The sequence below is a fragment of the Schistocerca americana genome, unplaced genomic scaffold (genome assembly GCF_021461395.2).
Source record: "Schistocerca americana isolate TAMUIC-IGC-003095 unplaced genomic scaffold, iqSchAmer2.1 HiC_scaffold_268, whole genome shotgun sequence".
In the NCBI taxonomy this organism is placed as follows: Eukaryota; Metazoa; Arthropoda; class Insecta; order Orthoptera; family Acrididae; genus Schistocerca; species Schistocerca americana.
This window is the reverse complement of record NW_025725981.1, coordinates 104395-129885: the sequence shown is the minus strand read 5'-3', so window position 1 is coordinate 129885 and position 25491 is coordinate 104395. Positions and strand designations below refer to the sequence as shown.

Here is a 25491-nt window from a genome sequence, read left to right as displayed (position 1 = left end):
ATTAGGGTTACTGCAAATTTTGCTGATAGACGTATCAGTAAATTAGCCTACTATGCCTATTTTCATTCATTGCTTTCATATGGAATCATATTTTGGGGCAATTCGTCATTAAGAGAGAAAGTATTCATTGCAGAAAAGTGTGTCATCAGAATAATTGCTGGAGCCCACCCAAGAGCACCTTGCAGACATTTATTTTAGGAACTCGGGATATTCACAGTACCTTCGCAATATATATATTCACTTATGAAATTTATCATTAATATCCCATCCCCATTCAAAAATAACAGTGAAGTGCATAGCTACAACACTAGAAGAAAGGATGATATTCACTATGTTGGATTAAATCTCACTTTGGCACAGAAAGGGGTGAATTATGCTGCCACAAAGTCTGACAGATAGCCAACCAACATTTAAAAGCTTATTAAAAGAACTTCTGAATGACAACTCCTTCTTCTCAATAGATGAATTCTTATATATGTTGCAGTAACTGTAAAAAAATAATTAGTTATTTTGTGCAAAGAAAACTTATGTTAAAGTGACACGTTCCATATCATTTCGAAATGTCGTATTCGTGATAAATGGAACAAGGATTAATGTATGTATGTATGTTACAGCTTGTTAAGGATTTATCTTCGTCAGTTTAAATGTGTATACATAACATTTCATTTCCCTACTCTTTTCCAACCACCCTTCTTTGTTTGGACGTAATGTCCTCCCTATTTTTCAAAATTCGTACCTCCCATTTTCTCCCCTTTGCATAAATACGTAAAGAGATCGAACCATCACAGAATTTGATTGAATAGTCCAGAGAGTACCCGAATGACGGATTTGATATATAATGTAGTGCTCCTAAAGAGGATGCGTACAAATAAAAAAAAAAGCTAGTGAAAACTTTCTTAATTTCGATAAGATAATGGTCTGTTTCGTCTTGTAAAGGGATCTAAAACTCTCCTCAAAACTGGGCACTATTTTAGTACCTTAGGTTTTTCTTCTTTGCTGATTTCCACACAGTTGAACTCTCTGTTTGCTGAACATTACTTCTCGGCAAAGATCGTGTCGAGGGCAGGCGACATTTATGTTAGAGCGAGCCGTGATGATGGTATTTCATATCATTGAAATAATGCTATAATTAGTTGTACTTAAACAAGGGATTCGTCGCAGTTAAAGAAATACGTAGGTAAGAAAAGTTAACATTTAATTTTTTTTTAGGATTTATGTTATGTTAACGTACGTGAAAATCAGGTTTTGGGCTGATCATTGTTGAATACGTTCATAAAATGTTAAATGTGAGTAAGGAAACCAGTTCCGTAATAGTATGGTATGTTTTGTACGAACACATTTAACACATATTTCAAGACTGTGTGTGTAATGTGTGTATGTACGTGCGTGCATTTTGTAATGGCCACCATTACCCGAAGGTTATTTTACATTGCTAATGTTTTTTTTTCTTTTTAATGGAACTAAATAAATCTGTGTTTGGGGATCTGGTGGCTAATGGTTTGCATCAAAATAGCTCCGTTCCGAACACTGGAAAAATCCTATTAACAAATCTTCACGGTTTTGTGTTGTAGGCGTAGCTTCGGGTATACGTTGCCTTGACTGTCGCTGGATTTGCAACGTTTGGATGACACTTTGCTGAATGTAAATACGTAGTATGGCTGCTTTAAATGCAGTTGTTTGTGGTTTTGTATCAGTTTAGTAAGCTGTAGCTTTGAAAGCTCGTTTCCTGTATGCGGGATCTTCGTTTTTCGTAAAACTGTGAAGGAAACTGAAAAAAGTGCGAGTATTATTACTGTTAAAAAATAAGAATGTTAAGTGTTCGTCGTACCCATGAAATTCTGTTTGGACGTGGGTTAACTCATTAATGCTTTGTTCCTCTTATTTGTTAGACATTAATTGTCGTTCCTGTCTTGTGTCTTTCACACTCACGAAAATGACGTTGGTCGTGAGTTCTGTAATACCACGAAAAAATTATTTTGCTTTATTTCTTCTTTTCACCGGCGCAGTTGACGCTTGATTACCATATTGTCCAGCATCTATTTAAAGTTGGAAAGACGATGTTTTCTTGTTGTAGCAATAACAGTAATAAAGGAAATTAAAATTTACGTTTATTTATTTATTTATTCACCCATCCTTGATCGTTGTTTGGAGCGGTATTGGATACATCATTAAGCATTTAAAATTTCATCAGCTGTGTAAATTACAGTTTGCGCACATATATTATTTTACAATAGACTTACCCATATATGTAAAATAATTAATGAAAACGTAGGCAAAGCCATTTCTTAATATTAATTTACAACATATTGGCAACCAATTACAGTTTCTGCTGCAATGAATGACATAATATATGAAGCACAGTCCTGAAGATATTGGTTTAGTACTGCAAAATCTAATTTTTTTGGAATGGTGCCTGGCGTTATAACATTATTTAACACTTTACAATCATGCTCTTTTGAAGCACATTCTTTCTTTGGTTTTTAAACCTGCTAGTGTGTTAATATTTTTTTAAACTGTTTGCTAATCTGTTGTATAGTAAGCACCCTGCTCTAGTAGAAACTTTATTGGCAAGTTGTAGTTTGGTACAATTGATGTAATAGTCATATTTTATTCTTGTGCTATAATTGTTTCAATCACTGTTTAGCATTGGTGTATAATTTGTGTTCTAGGAGTGCTGCATTAATTATGTTGTGTGTTCCCGATTGATACGATCGATGCCCAAATCAATCTTTCCCTATGTAGTGATATTACTTGGCATGTAAAAAGAAAAATAAGTTTGTTTAAATATGTCTTAACTGTATCATGTATATGCATAGAAGTTACGGTCATAATTCTATATTCTGTGAATTTAGTTTTTTAGCGTGTCACACAATTTAACCAGTAGGCCAAGCTCCAGCTTATAAAAATACACTAGTCAGTTGTAGGGACAGGCTAATGTGCTAAAGTTGATCAAAAGTATGTGAAACTAATAAACATACTGATTTTTTTCCCCTTTACTTGAATATCATGCTGATGTGTTCTTTACTATTCTTTGCATTGGTTGTTACCTGTTATGATGCTAGACTTGGATACTGCCTGTTATTATTCATCCTTATCAATTTTTTCTCCACAGTTACACAGCCCTCTCTTGCACATCACTGCCATAACGATGTTGTCTAGTTTCTGATTATTTGATTGTAGGACTGGCATTTCAGTTATTCCAGAAAATTGTGGTTTCGTTTTACATTACATCTTATTTATTGATGACACGTGAAAGGCCATACAGAACCTGATATATAGGTTTCCACCTATCATCACTAGTCTTTAAGAATTGAAATAGCTTATGCTTCTGAAGTCTAATTTTAACTAATTCAAATAGGGGGTCTCTCTCCTCCGAACTACAATTTTGTCACAAGCTTATCTGACTTCCTGGGCATAAGCATTTTTTTTGTCTCAAAATATGCTATGAATGATTGAGGGTGAGAGGGATTAGTTCTTGGTACTGCATACAGTATCTGCAGAATGAAATGTCCAATGAGCTTTAAGTTACATTATGTCATCATGCTTGTTGGCTAGTTTACTAATCAGGCATAGTATACTGTAAAGCTCGCTGAGAGAACACCCAAATTAAACTATTGCCTCAGTTTATCCTAAATTCTCTAATTTAATGACTCTCAACAATTTTTCAGTTATTAGTGATGTGTGATATATTAAGATATTCACAGAGGATCTCTTTTGGGTGACAGAAATGTGAAGCTGGCAAAAAAGGGCAAAAAGTGATTTTCCAATCTAACATCTGTAAAGTTAGTCACATTTACATGCCCATTGTGACAATGGCAGGAATGTGATTTTGAGGATATGGTGCCAACATTCTTCTATGGAAAATGAATGTTTATTCCTTGTATACGTTTCTCCCATATAAATATTCATTGTCCACTACATGAATAATTCCTTCATCATTCTTCCAGCCTTGAAATTTTGACAAGTAGTGGCACTACACATTACCATTAGTGAGGAAGAGGGGAGGGGGGAATGGAGCAGTTAGAGAGATATGCAACAGGACTGAGTAGCTGTTGTATCCAAAGTTGGCCTAACTTTTTGTGAATGTGAGTAGACTTTAAAATTTATCTTGCAGCTCGATCAAATTTCATTTTTTTGTTGCATTTTTTGCTTTTCTTGTTTGTGAATTACTAAGAAACATCTAACAAACAGATAATCTTTATACTCACTAGCACACTGAACACTGCAATGCTCATTAAGGTGAGAGTTCAGCTCTAGCTTTTATTAGGTGGTCCACACTTACAGACTTATTCTTAAAAAAAAAGATGTGTTTCTCTTACCCTTCTACTTCAGAGCAAATTCATTGGAGGCACATTTAGTTAGGCTACTATCAGATTAATGTTGTTGCTAATTCACCGATGCATATCCATCATATATTGGTTAACACTGATATCCACTATTCATTGTGCCTTCCTTCCGAGTTTCAACATTACTTGGTGGGATGCTGCATCCATATTTGATTGGATTGCATTTCGAATTCGTGTTAAGCCATCCTTACATAAGTTTTTTGTGGTTTCTCTAGGTTTCCTATGACAAATGTCATTTTAAAAGGACTCAACTATTTTCATCCTAGATCGAAATGTTTGCTCCATATCTAACGTCCTTATCATCAGTGGTATTTTAAACTCGCATTCTTCCTTCTGTTGAGATTGATAGTGGAAAAATTCCCCATGTTTGTCATTTACAGCACCACGGTTTTCTGAGAAGTCGTCTTAGTGAAAATTTATGAAGCATAACGAAAAGAAACTGCCACTTATGTGTCTCACAGTAGTATAGAAGATCATTTATTGCTGTCTATAGTTTCCTGTATTTGTATTTCAAATGAAGTTGGTGGATAGTTTTCCGTGCTAATTTCTTGTCACCTGCAGGATACTGAGAAGTTTATTCTTGACAGCTTGTGTATCAACACGTCAGTGTAAAACACCATTCTTTAATTTGGATTCACTAAAATGTAATTTCTACTGCAATCATCTCCTATCTTCTCCATTGTTTGGGGAAAGAAAATAATGCTGAGACCCAGTTTTTGTAAAGAACAAGAGTTTACAACTTTGTGGTATTCTTGAAGTGCTGAATTAATTAATATAGGGTGTTCCAGATTGAGATGATTGATGCCCAAGCAAATCTTTCCCTCTGCAGTGGTATGCCTTGGCATGACCCTCTCTCATAAATATTAAGACAAATAATTTTTTTGTAAATCTATCCCCTAAACGTATCGTATCCCACAGTACATAACAGTTGCTTTATGTTGTGTGTTGTGATCATATCCCCATCATGCAGGCTAAGCGATTGAAACTATTGGGAACAAGCTAGAATTTACGCAGTACAGTCATCAGGTTTTCCACAGGAGTCTGTATATCATTATAAAGTAATTTATATATAAAAAAAAGTGGAAATGAAGTATTATATTAGAAGAGAGAACCACCCAAGAATATATACTGTAAAATTATGAGAGAGAATTGCTGCCTAGTACTTTCCTTCAAGGGGTGAGAGCTAGTTAGTTTAATTTTCCATGGGTCATTTGCACAATAATTAGTAATGATGTGGACTGAGTCTTCCATATTCATATCATTAAGTATTTTCTAAATAGACCTGATCATTGACAACAGTCTTTCTTTTCTTTCCAAAATAATAAAAAGATGACTTAGAGATGGGAGTAATCACCAGCTTTTACAGATTACAATAGCAGATATTATTTCACAGAATAGGAGGAATTAACAAGGTGAAACTTTTTCATTTATTTTCAAATTAAACTTTGTTGTGTGTCGCACACATTTTACATCACTGGGTAAATGATAAAAAATTTTGGGTGCAGCATTGTACAACCCTTTCTGTACTAAAGATAGCCTTAATGTGGTGTATTGAATGTCATTTTTGTTCTGGTACAGTAATTGTGTATATCATTGCTTCTTTTCAACTGCAGTGTATTATTTACAACAAATTTCATGAGAGAATAACTATATCCTGAAGCAGCAGTCCTTAAACAGATGTCTACAGGATAATCATGGGTGAGCACCACATATTATTCTTACAGCCTGTTTTTCAGCAATGAAGGCATTCTTTCATAAAGATGGCAATATTATGAAAAGGATAGGTTGCTATTCCCCATAGAGAGGAGACACTGAGCTACAGGCAGGCACAATGAGAAGACCTGCTATATTTTTAAGCTTTTGGCCAAAAGGTGTTCTTCTGAATTAGAAAACACGCACACATTCACACAGGCACAACTTGCAGGCACATAACTACTGTCTCTGGCCCCTGAGGAAAGTGGGATAGCTCGTGAGAAGTTCAAAAAGGAAGGGTAGGTAACTGTTGCCAACAGGTAGGTCCCTCTTATCCTGGAGCCTGATATACTAACCCTTCATAAATATTTTGGTAATGTAGTATAGTTGTCACATGTTGTTGTTGTTGTTGTTGTTGTTGTTGTTGTTGTTGTCTTCAGTCCTGAGACTGGTTTGATGCAGCTCTCCATGCTACTCTATCCTGTGCTAGCTGCTTCATCCCCCAGTACGTATTGCAGCCTACATCCTTCTGAATCTGCTTAGTGTATTCCTCTCTTGGTCTCCCTCTATGGTTTTTACCCTCCAAGCTGCCCTCCAATACTAAATTGGTGATCCCTTGACGCCTCACAACATGTCCTACCAACCAATCCCTTCTTCTAGTCAAGTTGTGCCAAAAACTCCTCTTCTCACCAATTCTATTCAATACCTCCTCATTAGTTATGTGATCTAACCATCTAATCTTCAGCATTCTTCTGTAGCACCACATTTCGAAAGCTTCCATTCTCTTCTTGTCCAAACTATTTATTGTCCATGTTTCACTTCCATACATGGCTACACTCCATACAAATACTTTCAGAAACGACATCCTGACACTTAAATCTATACTCGATGTTAACAAATTTCTCTTCTTCAGAAACGCTTTCCTTGCCATTGCCAGTCAACATTTTATATCCTCTCTCCTTCGACCATCATCAGTTATTTTGCTCCCCAAATAGCAAACTCCTTTACTACTTTAAGTGACTCATTTCCTAATCTAATTCCCTCAGCATCACCCGACTTAATTCGACTACATTCCATTATCCTCGTTTTGCTTTTGTTGATGTTCATCTTATATCCTCCTCTCAAGACACTGTCCATTCCATTCAACTGCTCTTCCAAGTCCTTTGCTGTCTCTTACAGAATTACAATGTCACCTGCGAACCTCAGCGTTTTTATTTCTGCTCCATGGACTTTAATACCTACTCAGAATTTTTCTTTTGTTGCTTTTACTGCTTGCTCAATATACAGATTGAATAACAACGGTGAGAGGCTACAACCCTGTCTCACTCCCTTCCCAACCGCTACCTCCCTTTCATGCCCCTCGACTCTTATAACTGCCATCTGGTTTCTGTACAAATTGTAAATAGCCTTTTGCTCCCTGTATTTTACCTCTGCCACCTTTAGAATTTGAAAGAGAGTATTCCAGTCAACATTGTCAAAAGCTTTCTCTAAGTGCACAAATGCTAGAAATGTAGGTTTGGCTTTCCTTAATCTATTTTCTAAGATAAGTCGTAGGGTCAGAATTGTCTCACGTGTTCCAACATTTCTGCAGAATCCAAACTAATCTTCGCCGAGGTCAGCTTCTACCAGTTTTTCCATTCGTCTGTAAAGAATTCGCGTTAGTATCTTGCAGCTGTGGCTTATTAAACTGATTGTTCGGTAATTTTCACATGTGTCAACACCTGTTTTCCTTGGGATTGGAATTATTATATTCCTCTTGAAGTCTGAGGGTATTTCGCCTGTCTCATACATCTTGCTCACCAGATGGTAGAGTTTTGTCAGGACTGGCTCTCCCAAGGCCGTCAGTAGTTCCAATGAAATGTTGTCTACTCCCGGGGCCTTGTTTCGACTCAGGTCTTTCAGTGCTCTGTCAAACTCTTCACGCAGTATTGTATCTCCTATTTTGTCTTCATCTACATCCTCTTCCATTTCCATAATGTCCTCAAGTACATCGCCCTTGTGTAGACCCTCTATATACTCCTTCCACCTTTCTGCTTTCCCTTCTTTGCTTAGAACTGGGTTTCCATCTGAGCTCTTGATATTCATACAAGTGGCTCTCTTTTCTCCAAAGGTCTCTTTAATTTTCCTGTAGGCAGTATCTATCATACCCCTAGTGAGATAAGCCTCTACATCCTTACATTTGTCCTCTAGCCATTCCTGCTTAGCCATTTTGCACTTCCTGTCGATCTCATTTTTGAGACGTTTGTATTCCCTTTTGCCTGCTTCATTTAGTGCGTTTTTATATTTTCTCCTTTCATCAATTAAATTCAATATTTCTTCTGTTACCCAAGGGTTTCTACTAGCCCTCGTCTTTTTACCTACTTGATCCTCGGCTGCCTTCACTACTTCATCCCTCAGAGCTACCCATTCTTCTTCTACTGTATTTCTTTCCTTCCTATCAATTGTTCCCTTATGCTCTCCCTGAAACTCTGTACAGCCTCTGGTTCTTTCAGTTTATCCAGGTCCCATCTCCTTAAATTCCCACCTTTTACCAGTTTCTTCAGTTTTAATCTAAAGTTCATAACCAATAGATTGTGGTCAGAGTCCACGTCTGCCCCTGGAAATGTCTTACAATTTAAAACCTGGTTCCTAAATCTCTGTCTTACCATTATATGATCTATCTGATACCTACTAGTATCTCCAGGATTCTTCCATGTATATACCTTCTTTCATGATTCTTGAACCAAGTGTTAGCTATGATTAAGTTATGCTCTGTGCAAAATTCTACCAGACGGCTTCCTCTTTCATTTCTCTCCCCCAATCCATATTTACCCACTATGTTTCCTTCTCTCCCTTATCCTACTCTCGAATTCGAGTCACCCATGACTATTAAATTTTCGTCTCCCTTCACTACCTGAATAATTTCTTTTATCTCGTCATACAGTTCATCAATTTCATCATCATTTGCAGAGCTAGTTGGCATATAAACTTGTACTACTGTTGTAGGCATGGGCTTCGTGTCTATCTTGGCCACAATAATGCATTCACTATGCTGTTTGTAGTAGCTTACCCGCACTCCTATTTTTTTATTCATTATTAAACCGACTCCTGCATTACCCCTATTTGATTTTGTATTTATAACCCTGTATTCACCTGACCAAAAGTCTTGTTCCTCCGGCCACCGAACTTCACTAATTCCCACTATATCTAACTTCAACCTATCCATTTCCCTTTTTAAATTTTCTAACCTACCTGCCTGTTAAGGGAACTGACATTCCACGCTCCGATCCGTAGAACGCCAGTTTTCTTTCTCCTGATAATGACGTCCTGTTGAGTAGTCCCCGCCCAGAGATCCGAATGGGGGACTATTTTACCTCCGGAATATTTTACCCAAGAGGAAGCCATCATCATTTAATCATACAGTAAAGCTGCATGCCCTCGGGGAAAAATGACGGCTGTAGTTTCCCCTTGCTTTCAGCCGTTCGCAGTACCACAACAGCAAGGCCATTTTGGTTAGTGTTACAGGGCCACATCTACATCTACCTTGATACTCCGCAAGCCACCCAACGGTGTGTGGCGGAGGGCACTTTACGTGCCACTGTCATTACCTCCCTTTCCTGTTCCAGTCGCGTATGGTTCGCGGGAAGAACGACTGTCTGAAAGCCTCCGTGCGCGCTCTAATCTCTCTAATTTTACATTCGTGATCTCCTCGGGAAGTATAAGTAGGGGGAAGCAATATATTCGATACCTCATCCAGAAACGCACCCTCTCGAAACCTGGCGAGCAAGCTACACCGCGATGCAGAGCGCCTCTCTTGCAGAGTCTGCCACTTGAGTTTATTAAACATCTCCGTAACGCTATCACGGTTACCAAATAACCCAGTGACGAAACGCGCCGCTCTTCTTTGGATCTTCTCTATCTCCTCCGTCAACCCGACCTGGTACGGATCCCACACTGATGAGCAATACTCAAGTATAGGTCGAACTAGTGTTTTGTAAGCCACCTCCTTTGTTGATTGACTACATTTTCTAAGCACTCTCCCAATGAATCTCAACCTGGTACCCGCCTTACCAACAATTAGTTTTATATGATCATTCCACTTCAAATCGTTCCGTACGCATACTCCCAGATATTTTACAGAAGTAACTGCTACCAGTGTTTGTTCCGCTATCATATAATCATACAATACATCAGTCAATCATCCAGACTGTTGCCCCCGCAACTACTGAAAAGGATGCTGCCCCTCTTCAGGAACCACACATATGTCTGGCCTCTCAACAGATACCCCTCCGTTGTGGTTGCACCTACGATACGGCCATCTGTATCGCTGAGGCACGCAAGCCTCCCCACCAACGGCAAGGTCCATGGTTCATGGGGGTAGGAGTTGTCGCATACCAGGTACAATTCCTACGGTAAAGACAGTTCCATTTCACTGTTACTCAGTTTGAGATATTTACCAAATTGTTCAGTTCACAGTGCTTTGTTTTATGATATATAAATTGCTCTTCAGACCCAGATACATTTCCATCACCAACCACACATCATCTTAAAAAGTAGAGTGGAGTGGAGATTTTTGTAGTCGTTTTAATAATTAATATGTTGGCCTTAATGGGGAACAACTGTTCTTGTTAAACATATCACTCCACTCTGGTTAAGCTAAATAAATAACTGTACAAGAAGGAAATCTCTCTCTCTCTCTCTCTAACACCCGCTGTTGGCTTTGGCTTGTTGAGCGAGAGGCCAGTGTCTTAATTACGTATTTGGAACACTTTTATGATTCACAGAAAACTGGTTTTGCTTCCTATTTCAAATTAAATAACATGCCATTCACTGTAACAGCAGTGGGTAATCAATTATTTCATGTGATGGAATTCCCTTGTGATTTCTCCCTGGCAAATTGTTGATGTCACTCTGCAAATTATTTTTTATTTCTGTTCATTCATCCAAGGATCATCTCGCAATGATACAGGGTTTGTCGAGGTAATACAGTGCCAATCAGCAGAGCAAAATACATCACACAGCACGTATAACATGCTTTAAGAGGATAGGCAGGTAGCATATGGGAATAGGACAGGTGAATGACAGTGGCCTAGTTTAAGGAACCATCATGGCATTTGCCATAGGGATCTAGGAAAACCACATAAAACCCTAATCAGAATGGCTGGACAGAGCAGCTCCATCATCAATATGAGGTCAGCATCCTAACAGCTGTATTGCCTCATTTGGCAGACGTAACTGTTATGCTTTATACAGCTTCACACATGATCCTTGTGAAAGCGGTAAACCCTAACCCTGTATTGAAATGTGACAAGGCACCATTCATTACTATCCACTACTCTGTGTCCTCTAAGTAATCTTGAATTGTGCAATATGCATTACTTGTGAAGAACATTTTAGCTGCCTTGTTAAACAAATGTGTTTTAGTAATCTTTTCCGCTACCTTTGGCAATTTGTTACACAATTTTATGCTCTGGTTCACTGCTTTGGGTTTTTGGTTGTTTTTCCTGTTTGAATTTAACTCCAAACTAGCTCTTGTTCCATGATTAGGAATAGAACTATTAGTGCAGTATTTATTAATATTTTGTCCGATATGCGCCACAGATTGATGTACACACTCAATTGGTACAGTAAGGATGCCTAATTTTTGAAGTAGCTCTTTACTCTTTACAGTGGGCCCGACAGCTACTTTCAGTTAAAATTATTATGGCCTTTTTTTGCAATTGGAAAAACTTGTGTCCCTGTTTTGTGACTTCGATCCCCACAAAAGAATCCCATAGCTAAGAACTGAGTATATGTAGACATAATATGTCACAACATTGGCTGTTACGACCTGACGCTAACACCCCAAAAACATAATATGTTGATGACATTATCTTTGCCAGTATCCTTGTACATACTATAATAGCTGACAATCAATGTCCATCCCTAAAAACTTTGTTGTTTGCTACACAATCTACGTGTTTATTATCCTTAATGTGACAAGAGTTGGTTCCTCTCTTTATGCTCAAATGCATACTGTTTGTTTTCTTTTTGTTGTGCTTAATTTATTACATACTGCCCAATTGTAAACATCATTTAGCATTTCATCCACTTTCTCTAACAGGCATTCTCATGTCTTATCAGTGACTACGATGTTGATGTCATCAGCAAAGAGAACTTTTTTTCCATGTCTTGCTTATGTGGAATGTGATTTATGTATCTTATCTGAATGTTGTTTTACCAAACATTTATCATCAGCAGATGGTTGAACATTCTTCACCTTTTGCATCCTCTTTTTGAAGTGAGACTAAAACCAGTCATTCGCTGTCCCGCTTATACCTAGCTTGCTCAATAGTATTTTATGGTCAGAGGTGTCAAAAGCCTTGGACAAGTCTAAGAAATTGCCAGTAACACAATCATTGTTTTTGAGAACATCGGGTACCATCTTCATGAATTCTGCAATGGGTGTTGTTATACTTCTTCTACTTCTGAATCTAAACTGTGCTTCATTAAGGATGGTTTGTTTATTCATATAGTTCATCAGTCTATCTTTCGTGATTGTTTCAGTTATTTTTGAGAATAGTGAAAGTGGCTATTAGTTTCCAGTTCTCTCCGCATTACCTTTCTTTAGCAATGGCTCCACCCATGCTTGCTTTAGTTATTCTGGGAAAAAACTCCTGAACTAAAAGATTCATTTATTGTGTTTGTTAACGGGTGTTGTATGCACGCCTTCAGAACAGAGACGGGAACCTCATCTATGCCTGCTGACTATTGTTGTGCTGTATTCCTAACTTCAAAATCTGTTGAGGGAAACATCATGATTGTGAATGCTGTGGAAGCCTTTGTGGGTGCTAAATGTGTTCTAGAAAGATTTTTCTGCACCGTCTTTGCAATGCCAGAGAAATAATCATTTACAAACATTCCTAATTGCTGCGGACTTCCTGTTATTCTGTCCTCATTTTTGATATGTGTACTATTATCCCTGTGTCTGCCCTCTCCAACTTCATGGTTTATAACCTTCCACACCACTTTGCTTTTATTTACTGAATTACATAATAACTTGTCATTGAATGGTTTTTTTCTTTGTTTTTTAAATATAATATATTTTTTAAATACCCGTGATAGTGTTTAAGGATATGTGGGTTAGTGCAATGCTCTTGCAAGGAACTAAGAAAATTGAGTGTCTGTGAGAACTTTCTAAAACCTGCAGTTACCCATCTGTTTTCCTATCTGCAGCAGTAGGAATGTCTACTTTTGTAAGTGTCACCTCAAAAATTAATTTAAATAATGTGCAAAATTTAGAGGTCTTAGCATCTACATTGCTTTCCGTATACATTTCATCTCAGGTTAGATTTGCCAGTATATAGAAAAAGTATCTACCTTATGATCTGAGACGATCCTCTTGTAGGCCTGCAGTTTCACAGGTTTCATTGAGCATGAGATTTTCACTCTGCAGCGGAGTGTGCACTGATATGAAACTTCCTGGCAGATTAAAACTGTATGCCGGACCGATACTCGAACTCGAGACCTGTGCCTTTTGCGGGAAAGTGCTGTACCAACTGAGCTACCCAAACACGACTCATGCCCGGTACTCACAGCTTTACTTCTGCAGGAGAGCTTCTGTAAAGTTTGGAAGGTAGGAGACGTCGATACTGTCAGAAGTGAAGCTGTGAGGACGGGGCGAGTCGTGTTTGGGTAGCTCAGTTGGTAGAGCACTTTCCCGCGAAAGGCAAAGGTCCAGAGTTCGAGTCTCGGTCCGGCACACAGTTTTAATATGCCAGGAAGTTTCTTTGAGCATGTTTTTAGCTCTATTATCTGACAGTAATAATTTGAAATGCCATGCTCTCTTATAAATACCTTACAGTTTTCCCTGTCAGTGCCCATAAGTACGTGGTCAAAAATTGAAACTGAACTTTTTAAAATCATCGTTGCAGTGTTTACCATTCTTCTCACACCAAAAGTGTTCAAAATGTTTAGGAAGCTGTTGCTAATTTTGCCCTGATCTTCTGTGTTGACATTCATGTCTCCACATATTGTTATGCTAGTTTTCGTGATTGAGACCCTCTCCAGGATTACTGTTATCTGAGTTTTCTTTTTAAAAAAAAGCAAGCTTCTTACACCCTATATTGTGTGTTTGTTTGCAAGACAGTAAATTGGATGAAGCAGATATTTCACTTTTATTAGTAGTGTAATGTTATCTTGGCAGCCATTGGGGGAATGGTGTTTACAGGGCTGAATGATATTCCTAGATTCTTTCTTGGAGTTTCTCAAGTATGTTTCGCGTGAGTTATTTTTAGTATATGTTACCTGAAGCTTCTATATATTTCTGCCATGCTGCAGATTTCATGTTAGTCAGACTTGATGAGAATCTATTGAAACTGAGCTGTGTGCCAGTATAGGTCACTGGGTGACCCACTGATAAACTGAAGCCTGGTCTTTGCTCTACCTCGTATTGAAATTACATGACCCATTGCTCAACTAAAGCCTGGTCTTTGCTGTACCTCATATTGAAATTACATGAGCACACATTTATAATTAACTGTGAACAATTTCCCTCCAATACATTGTTTGCTCTATGTTTCAGTATGGCCCTGAATGTGCGATACTAGTATCATTTTCAAATGATAAAAAATGGAGTTATCTGTTGCAGTGAATAGTGAATTATTGATATGTGTATTGGGAAAACAAATGGAGCAAATGCAGTGGTGGTTCAGTGTTAGACAGACTACTGGGTTAGAAATAGCTAATGAAACATGGCCAGAAATTAAAAACATAGAAAATTCTTTATGGATAAGCTTCTATGAAACAATCTATCCCACTCCCCAATAGTGTAAAGAGTTTGTTACTGACTCATTCATAGTAGATTACAGTGCACTTTGAGGTTTCTCTCAATGGAGAACACTGTACACCTGAGACCTCAGAAAAAAATATAATTTCTTCAGGGTATAGAAAGACATTCATTTACTAAAAGGCTCCTGAAAATTATTTTGACTATATATCTTAGTTTTACAACAGCACTTGTGAGAGTTCTAAACTTTTTACTCATTTGGAGTATTTAAAGCTCTATTTTCATCTTACCACATTCCAAGGAGGATATATTTCAAACTGTGTGCCGCACTGAAACTTGAACTCAGGACCTTCGTCTTTTGCAGGCAAGTGCTCTACTGTCTGAGCTACCCAAGCACGACTCAACCCCCCATCATCGCAGCCTTATTTCTGCCAGTATCTTGTCTCCTACCTTCCAATCTTCACAGAAGCTCTCCTGCAAACCTTGTAGAACTGGCACCCCAGAGAGACAGGATATTGCGGAGACACGGCCTAGCCACAGCCTGGACGATGTTTCCAGAATGAGATTTTTACCTCGCAATATCCTTTCCTCTAGGAGTGCTAGTTGTGCAAGGTTCGCAGTAGAGGTTCTGTGAAGTTTCCAAGGCAGGAGATGAGATACTGGCAGAAATCAGTCTGTGAGGATGGAGCGTGAGTCGTGCTTGGATAGCTCAGACTGTAGAGCACCTGCCTGCAAAAGGCAAAGGTCCCGAGTTTGAGTCTCAGTCCGCCGGTGCACAGTGTTAATCTGCCAGGAAGTTTCATAGCAGCGAACACTCCACTGCAGAGTGAAAATCTCATTCTGGAAGGATGTATTTCGTGAGACCTCTGTAGCAATATGTATGGGAACCTTTCAAAGTTGTATACCGGGCAGTGATTAGGTGGCTTGTGAAGTACAAGCAGTCATGAACCTGAGTGAGAATTGTATAACTCTTTTTCACAGCTGCCATTTTTAGAATTCCATGTTTCTGTGCCTATTTATTGATGGGATGCAGCCTCTTTCTGAATGTGGAAGTTTTGGCAATGATATGGAAATTTTGCCAATAATGGTATCTTATATACCTTGTACAGCTGTTTTAAAATGTTAGTTCTTTTTATACTGTCATGAATCAATAGTCTAATGAGTTGTACAGTATATCAGTGTGTGATGTGATATGATAAAATACAGACAACCAAAGTTAAAATGATGGTGGTTGTAATATTAGATAGCACCTTCTTATGATTGTAATCATAATAGTTTGTTGAGATGAAAGCTGGATTTTCTCTGTGTATTCTGTAAGTGACTATTTTTGTGTTCAGTTAGTATTATTCTTGATTTGAGGCTGCATTTTGTGTTGGACACATCATAGTTCACTTAGAAGAGCTGGGGAATGGGAAGTAGCTAAAAATCTTACTGATGTCAGTAAAAAAAAATATTATGTCTGTGTTATGATTATGGTCATAACTTCAAAAATAATGAGCATGTCTATAGTGCTATTTAAGAGGTGTCTGGTTGTCCGAATGATGACTGCTTGTGACAGCTACACCATTGTAAATCTGATAAATAAATTTGCCTAAAATATCCAGATTAGCCAGTAAAGTTTCAAAGGGATTTTTCTAAGGCATGGCACTCACAAGAGTGAGAAAAGTTGAAAATCTTCCTTTAGGTTTACACTCAGGGAAAACATATTGTATAAATATGACAAACTGTGAAGTTCTGGAAATCTTTCTAACTTGTTCATGGTAAACACAGAAGTAAATCATTCTGAATATTTTTCAAAGTACCATTTCAACTAACTTCTGTTTATATTTCTTTTATTATACATGGGCACAAACAAGTAAGCAAAATAACATCCATTTTTCAGTTACAGATTCCTCCAAATAACTTCCTAAATAACTTAGCTTCTGGCATTGGTCAGTCAAAGTGTATGACGAGGATCTTGTCTTTGAGCAAGATTTAAGTTAAGTTACTTTACCTAAATAACTGCATTGAATTTTCACACCCCTAAACAACTGCATTGAATTTTCACACTTTTAATCACATGCTAGACATTGCACACATGAAAAATTGTGTTTTCCAACTCTGAAACTCCGTTAAAAAAAAAATTTGCTCGTGCAAGTTTTGGTGACTTCACTGACACTAACAACAGTAACTCATGTCCATCATTGTAGATTGGAAAATTGTATCATATGATGTTCCTTTCTGCTCGATATTTAACGAATGGTGGTTCATCCTTCGCTGCAACGGGTTAATGAAACCAAATTGAAACATTTGTTCTTGAGAAAATTTGGCACTACATAAAGACTGTAATGTGCTTTTATTTTTTTTCTGTACATTATTGGAAAAGCACTCTCATAAAATTTGAAAATGTCTACAGCAGTGCATTGAATTCACCATCAACAATATGTGCTCTATAAAATCTCTCTTTTTATAATGTTTGCTTATTTTTTATTCTATGAAAGAAGTTCTTAGAACAAGTCAGGCCTCCTCTAGAACTTATTAGCAGAAAAAAATCACAATAATAAAATATTGAGCTGTGAATTTTTAATATGAAAATTCAATGCAATAATAAAGAAATTAATGCAGCAAAAGAATTTACTGTTTTCGCAACTATTAATAGTGGGCAAGAAAAGAACACTGTAGGGAGTTGATTTATTCCACGCACTACATTTCAAAATATATCTTCCATCTGTGTGTTTAGGTGAAGTGTTTATATAATTTCTGTTAAAAACACGTGCAGTTGGAAGGTACCTTCTGAAACATTTATTGTTAGCGGTACGAAGGTGTGCTGAGAAGTAATGTCTGTTTTTTTTTTATGTGAAAGCCCTTTAAGGTTATTAAATAAAACAAACTTCATTAACATTCTATATCTTTATTCATCATGTCTACATTTTTAGTTTTCACTGTAGTCATCCTGGCAACAAACACATTTCACCCAATGAGAGACCAGTTTGATGATACTCTCACTGTAGAATGTTTGACTTTGTTGGAACCACAGTCTCACCTCTGCTTGCACTGCTTCATCCCTGTCAAAGTGAAGTCCTCCAAGGTAAGGTTTGGAAACAGATGAAAATCAGATGGGGCCAAGTTGGGACTGTACGGAGGATGACAATGAATCCAAGGCATCCAATTGTTGCAGATGTCGCAGTGCACTTGTGTGGTCTGGCATTGTCATGCTGAAGGGGATGGTGCACCATGTGTGAACAAACTCTTCTGCGGTTAGAAATTCAACTACAGAATGCTGTTTCTCACACACCGACATAGTTATGTTAAACGCCACCATGTTACACACTATAGTTGCAATTTGTGTCAGTGAAGTGTGAAAGTTGACAGAGTAAGGTGCATGACATGTAATACCTCAACCAAAATTGCAAACAGAATAAAAAATTCAGAGACATTAATTTTCAGCACACACTAGTAAATCAACCCTAGCAAAGGTTGGACATTTTATCATTGCATACTCATGTTGCCATGGTCATCACCATTTCGTGTGAAGATGGACACGTGTCTAAAGAGGAATGTGTCACCCATGGCCATGACTAAGAACTATTGTGGCATTTGCATGGAATAATTTGAATAAACCTTCAAAGATCCAAATCAGGATGGTCAGATCAAGTAAACACATCTGTATTCTCTGTAAATGCACTTCTTTAAATACTTTTTCACACATTAAAATAAGCTGAAATAACCATAATACAGTTAAGTGGACTCAAAGTAGTAATACGTGCACAGTATTATGTAATGCTACATGAGAATTTACCTGTTTCTACAAATCTTATTAGTGTGCTAGGACACAGGAACGTAATTAATAACTTACTTTCTCATAACACAATGAAGCAGGTCTAATGAGTTCCTACAGAGACTAATTTTAGTGGTTTGTAGGAAGTTGAATGGGTAATTCTGTTTCAAATAGCAGGGTTGATCTAATTTCTTGTGTATCTGTGTACTCTTATATCTGCCTTTATGCCATCCATTGTTAAAACCTGTACATAATGAATTGGTAACCCATTTTTAATGTCTGGAAGAGTGAACACATCTACCTAAGAGGTATAAACGAAAATATTTTCTGCTACTGTCCTGTTATTTTCCAGTTGGGAAATTCAATGTGGGAGGCAAATGGAATCCAGAAAGAGGATGTTGGATTTATCTCTTCTTATCATAATCGTAGCGCTAGGATTCTCACATACAACTACAGTCTAGAAAGTCTGCTCATAAATTTTATAAAGTTAAAATTAAGGGTTGTATAATGATTCTTCTTACAAGCAAAAACCCAAAGACAACCGTCATCAGTTATTTTGATCCCCAAATAGCAGAACTCCTTTACTACTTTAAGTGTCTCATTTCCTGATTTAATTCCTTCAGCATCACCCGACTTAATTTGACTACATTCCATTATCCCTGTTTTGCTTTTGTTGATGTTCATCTTATATCCTCCTTTCAAGACACTGTCCATTCCGTTCAACTGCTCTTCCAAGTCCTTTGCTGGTGCTGACCGAATTACAATGTCACACACACAATAAAAACAAATGTCACACCTAAGAATGTATGGTACAGCCTGCATTTATTTGCTCTCAAAGCAAGCTTCCACAGTTCTCACTCCCTTGCAGTTTTGTTCTAGAAACATGTAAATATGTTAGAGAGAAACAAAAACTTTAACATAAATGAGCGTGATACCAGGCAGCCTCTGTGTGGAGTCAGTAAGGACATCAGCCTGTAAAACCTTTACTACAAATAGTGTTACAGAAACTCCAGATAGGAATATCAACAATTTAGGAAAAGACATTGTTACTTAGTTTAAAAAAGACACATGAAGTGAAGTGGCAGACAGTTACAATTAAGACACTTACATAAAGATTTTGGTCACAGCCTTCATCAGCTAAAGAGAAACACACACCATTCATATGCACAAGCAAGCACACCCTATGCGGGCATGACTGCCAACTCCAGCATTCCGGCCAGAGATGATGGAGTCGGCAGTCTTTTGTGCGTAAGATGTGCTAGCTTGTGTGTATGAGTGGTGTGTGTTTCTCTTTTGCTGATAAAGGCTTGTATGTGAGTGTCTTTTTAATTGTGCCTGTATGCAACTTAATGTGTCTGCTTTTTGCTAAGTAGAAAACTGCCTTTTTCTATAATGTTTGTAGAAGTGGACAATGGTCTGCCACAAAAAATAAGTTATTAACCCATTTTCACTTTTTATAAATCTCTAAGACCATTTTTATTAGATCGTGGCTTTTAGTCAGTGACAGAATTTTCAGACCATGTTATGTGCAGCAGCCCTGAAGCAAGAACATGCAAAAACAGCTAATGCTGCTAAAGCAAGATGTAATAGAATTAATTATGGGAGGGGGAGGTTGGCAAAGCTTGTAGGTGACAGCATAGGTGGGGTTGGTGGGATCACTCATGGGAAAATTCCTGCAGTAGTGGGTGTTAGAGCTACACCTTTTTTGGATTGAAGTCAGCTGATAGGTATTCCTGCTTAAGGGAAGTCTCTCTAACAAGGAAATCACTTTTGACAAAGCTTAGGTATCCGAGTAATGAGGGAATTAGTATATTTCATCAAAATATACAAGGTATTAGAGATAAAGTTAGTGAACTGCTTATAGATGTTGACTCTGAAATTATTGGTATATCTGAACACTTCTTAAATAAGGAGATAATTCAGAGGCTTCCTTTACCAGGATACAGGTTGGCTGGCAGCTTTTCGAGGAGCTCTTTGCTGTGTGGGGAGTAGCCATGTATGTGAAAAACGGCATCCCATTTGAGTCAATTGACGTTTCAAAGTACTGCACTGAAAAGGTGTTTGAATGTTGTGCAGGTGTGGTTAAATTTAACAGAGCTAAACTTCTAACTGTTGTTATTTATAGATCCCCAGACTCCGATTTCACAACTTTTTTGCTAAAGCTAGAGGAGGTTCTTGGTTCACTTTATAGGAAATACAAAAAGTTAGTTATATGTGGTGACTTCAATATTAATTGTATAAGTGATTGTGCAAGGAAGAGGATGCTGGTAGACCTCTTTAATTCGTATAATCTTATGCAAACCGTATTCTTTCCAACGAGAGGGCAAGGGAACAGTAGAACAACCATAGACAACATTTTTGTTCATTCCTCATTACTAGAAGGCCATTCTGTTAGCGAAAAGGTGAATGGCCTTTCAGATCATGATGCACAAATTTTAACTTTAAAAGATTTTTGTGCTGCAACACGTGTTAAATATAGTCATCAGCTGTTCAGGAAAGCTGATCCAGTTGCTGTAGAGACCTTTGTAAACCTTATAAAGGAACAAGAGTGGCAAGATGTTTATAGCGCTGATACAGTAGACTATAAATATAATGCTTTTCTCAAGACTTTTCTCATGCTCTTTGAAAGTTGCTTTCCGCTAGAATGTTTAAAACAGGATACTGGCACAAACAGGCAGCCTGGGTGGCTGACTAGATGGATAAGAACATCTTGTAGAACAAAGTGGCAGTTATATCAAAACGTTAGAAACAGTCAAAATCTAAATGCAGCAGCCCATTACAAACAGTATTGTAAGGTGCTTAAAAATGTTATTACGAAGGCAAAAAGTAAGTGGCATGCAGATAGAATAGCTAAGTCTCAGGATAAAATTAAAACCATATGGTCAGTCGTAAAGGAAGTTGCTGGTCTGCAGAGACAGGTCGAGGATATAGAATCAGTGCGTAGTGGGAATGTCCGTATTACTGATAAGTCGCATATATGTACAGTATTTAATAATCACTTTCTGAATATAGCAGGTGAACTAAATAGAAACCTAGTCCCAACAGGGAATCATATAGCGCTCTTAGAAAAAAGTGTTCAGAGACTGTTACCTGAAATGCTCCTCCATGATACTGACAAGAGGGAGATTGAGTTAATAATTAAATCACTAGAGACCAAGAACTCTCACTGATATGACGGGGTGCCTAGCAGAATACTGAATTATTGTTCTATGTATGTTAGCCCAGTTCTCAGGCATATCTGTAACTTTTCCTTTAGGAGTGGTCGGTTTCCTGACCGATTAAAGTACTCGGTAGTGAAGCCACTTTATAAAAAGGGAAACATTGATAATGTTGACAATTTTAGACCTATTTCTATTCCATCGGTGTTTGCTAAAGTTATCGAGAAGGTTGTATATTCAAGGTTACGGGAGCATTTAAATTCACATAATTTGCTGTCAAATGTTCAGCTTGGTTTTAGAAATGGTTTAACAACTGAAAATGCTATATTCTCTTTTCTCTGTAAGGTTTTAGATGGATTAAATAAAAGGTTGCAAACGCTAGGTGTTTTCTTTGATTTAACGAAGGCTTTTGACTGTGTTGACCACAAAATATTACTGCAGAAGTTGGACCATTATGGAGTAAGGGGAGTAGCTTACAATTGGTTCGTCTCTTACTTTAAGAACAGAAAGCAGAAGGTAATTCTCTGCAATATTGAGAGTGGTAGTGATGTTCAGTCCCAATGGGGCACTGTTAAGTGGGGCGTTCCCCGAGGGTCGGTGCTGGGGCCACTGCTGTTTCTTATTTATATAAATGATATGCCTTCTAGTATTACAGGTGATTCAAAAATATTTCTGTTTGCTGATGACACCAGCTTGATTGTGAAGGATCTTGTGTGTAATATTGAAACAGTAACAAATAATGTAGTTCATGAAATAAGTTCGTGGCTTGTGGAAAATAATTTGATTCTAAATCACAGTAAGACTCAGTTTTTACAGTTTCTAACTCACAATTCAACAAGAACCGATATTTTGATCAGACAGAATAGGCATATTATAAGCGAGACGGAACAGTTCAAGTTCCTAGGCGTTCGGATAGATAGTAAGCTGTTGTGGAAAGCCCATGTCCAGGATCTTGTTCAGAAGCTTAATGCTGCTTTATTTGCCATTAGAACAGTATCTGAAATAAGTGACACTTCAACACGAAAAGTAGTCTACTTCGCATATTTTCATACGCTTATGTCGCATGGTATTATTTTTTGGGGTAATTCTTCTGATTCAAAAAGGGTATTTTTGGCTCAGAAACAGGCTGTTCGAGCTATATGTGGTGTAAGTTCGAGAACCTCTTGTCGACCCCTATTCAAAAATCTGGGAATTCTGACATTGCCCTCACAGTATATATTTTCTTTAATGTCATTTGTTGTTAGCAATATTAGCCTATTTCCAAGAGTTAGCAACTTTCACTCAGTTAATACTAGGCAGAAATCAAATCTGCATGTAGAATGCACTTCCTTGACTCTTGTGCAGAAAGGAGTGCAGTATTCTGCTGCATCCATTTTCAATAAGCTACCACAAGAACTCAAAAATCTTAGCAGTAGCCCAAACTCTTTTAAGTCTAAACTGAAGAGTTTCCTCATGGCTCACTCCTTCTATTCTGTCGAGGAGCTCCTGGAAGAGCTAAAAAATTAAGCAAATTCCAGTGCTACATTGTTGATTTTCTTCATTTAAACTTAAGACTTCTCCTTAATTTGGTCCCACGGAACAATAAATAAATAAATAATACAATGTATTCTGATTTCTGATGTTACTTAACGTGTGTGTGTGTGTGTGGGGGGGGGGGGGGGGGCAGCATGTGCACGCTAGTGTGCATGCTCTTGCTCAAATGACATCCCACAATCTGTAAACATTTACTGGATTAATAAAGAATTTTAATTTGTACCGGCGAGAATATGCAATGGCAGCATTTATATACAAACAAACATAATTCACATCTGTGTGGCTTGCAGCTGTAGCATTGTGGATCATATCAGATCAGTAGATTGTAGCTATTCATGTAGATAACTTTGGCTGATGGCATGATATAATTTTCCTGCTAAAGTCAGAGATTCATTTACTTCAGCAACAGTTCCGTGGTATCAAAAGGTCGTTGATGGCACTAGTAAACTGTGCTGTGTATCCAGCAGAATTTGGTATGTTGTATGTTTTAAAGTTACTGTTGAATGTCTTCTTCCATCTGCTGAAGTGTCCATAGCATATTTATGATGGTTAATGGGTACTGTGAAGAGACTTTAATATCTGGAGGTGTATAAAGACAGCAGCCTACTTCTCTTTAGATATCCCAAAGTGCAGTGATCCTTTGCAGGAGGACTGGACACATGGTCAGGATGCATATGTTCAAATTCCAGTCAGACTGACCTGTTGCATGTTGTCTGTTTTTGCTCTTACCAGTGCAGGTTAAGTCTGGGACCCTGGGTCAGAGAAAGTATAGTACAAGAAATCTTATACATCAGATTTTATTTTAAACAAGCCATTTACTAATTTTTATATGATTTGTTTACATTCATAGGTCTAAACAGGAATGTACTGTCAGCTGCTCAGTAGTTTACCCTGGCAGTGTCTTTATGAGTTGACTTCCAGATGAAATTACTGTCTTTGACAAAGGAATCTCTACAATCCTAAAGGAGCAGATGATGTGCATTTGTTGGAATAATTTACTCATTTGCTGTGATGCCTTGGGTGATATATAGATCATTCAGCAAATGTACCCAGTAAACAAAGGAGTTAACACATACAAGACACCTTTCACTTAGTACAGTAGCAAGGGAATGAAGTATTATTCGTCTGGGTGTCAGGCCGTGCAGGAATCCATGGAAATGAGCAAGCTTACATGGCAGCAAGGGGTGATGGCAAGTAATCAATGTACTATCCCATGCTGTCCCCTTGGCTGCTGTTACCCATTGAGTAGAAGAGTTAGGTGTCAAAAGGAGACTGAGTGGTTGGCAGTAAAAAGTACAAATTAAGCCTGATAAAGCCAACAATTTTGCCATGATGAACATCGTTGCAGTCACGCAGGTAGAAATTAGTGGCCTTAACATGACTGAGAATAGGGCGCTGTACTCTGACACAAAGGCAACTCCAGGAGGACCCACCAGGGTGCATTGCTTGTTGTGTACCAGTGGTGCTATGCCACATTTTCCTTGATTGCACTTTATATTCTGAAAAAAGGGCAGCAGTTTGTCTTGATAATGATTTGTCCACTTAAATACAATGAGATGAGTGTGGAAAAGGGTTTAAGGTCTTGCATGTTGTGTAGATTCCTGTCCAAATTACTGAGTAGATTATTTTAATGTATCTGGTTCATCCTTTTAGAGTTAGTGATCAAAGAAGCAACAATTATCTGACAATAGTTTTACAATTTTTCCTATATGACCATTTTGAGCCACACTTTCTGTCTATATGATCAGACTAATCCCAGGAACCACTGTACAAGATTTGACCCGGTTTTGATCCATGTTGAGCTTGGTGGTCTATCTGACCTAGCTTTCACATTTCAACAATGTAGAGGTGTGCTAGGAATGAAATGTAGATTAGGCTCCTTTCCACAGTAGGATACCTAGCCAGGGACATGCAGGTTTCTGAAGTGATGTTAAATTTGAAGCTCCTACTGCGCTATATGCACATTAGATACCCGTGCAGATGCCTATAAATGAAGTTACTGTTACACCCAGACAACTCATCCATGGTGTCCCTCCTAAGAGTCGTCATGTAAATTTTCTGCTGTGTTTCAGCAGACATTTGCAATTTTGTTTTTGCAGTGTGTAGCTGGAGTCAGCCAAAGCAAATACTGCTCATCACATCTTTCATACAACTCCCTGCATCAATGAAAGCATTGGTTTGTTTCCCTGTTACAAACAAAATTATGTTTAAAGTGAAATTTTACATGCATGTTCAATAGAGTGGTCCCAAATTAGTGTA

The 25491-nt window shown here is 37.8% G+C and overlaps 1 protein-coding gene across 1 annotated transcript in view; it reads left to right on the top strand.

Moving 5' to 3' along the window:
- Nucleotides 1-1412: 1412 nt before the first annotated feature.
- The window catches only part of LOC124577805 (serine-rich adhesin for platelets-like), a 43782-nt gene continuing 19703 nt past the window's right edge, over nt 1413-25491 (top strand). Inside the window, exon 1 of the mRNA XM_047131224.1 lies at nt 1413-1777. The gene's annotated coding sequence lies outside the window, so the exon portion shown is untranslated. The remainder of the gene's footprint in view (nt 1778-25491) is intronic.